We start from the raw sequence: 488 nt of genomic DNA, 5'->3' as shown, positions 1-488 counted from the left end.
GTTGAAGTGAGTTGAAGTAACTGTTTCCTCTTCACATAAGTAAAAAGCCTATAAGTGTGTTATTTCAACCTTCTACATCTTATAGGGTGTTGGAGGTTAAAATCAACTGTATAACTCACTTTGAAGATCAACTAGTTTCCGAGATTAAAGTGCTTGAATGCTGACTTCGGCACATCGAATGTACTCAGAAACATATCTGACATCGTTTATCCTCGCTGCACTGCACGTGTTTCAGGGTCTCGGGCGCGGACTACTTCCCGGAAATTACGCTTCCCAGACAGACACCATTCGGGAAAACGACGCTAGAGTTCACAGTGTCATTTTACTTCCACTGATTTCTAAGCCGAGAGCCATATTCAGGTTATTTTTCGAGAGGGTCTTCCTTAAAACTCAACAGGTCAAAATATCTAATTGACCCAAACTCTCTGTGGATTATGTAAAGGGACAACTAAATTATCATGTTACAAAAAATAAAGTCCAATAAATTT

Source organism: Penaeus monodon, chromosome 19 (assembly GCF_015228065.2).
Source record: "Penaeus monodon isolate SGIC_2016 chromosome 19, NSTDA_Pmon_1, whole genome shotgun sequence".
Classification (NCBI taxonomy): Eukaryota; Metazoa; Arthropoda; class Malacostraca; order Decapoda; family Penaeidae; genus Penaeus; species Penaeus monodon.
Note: the sequence above shows the minus strand (reverse complement) of the source record.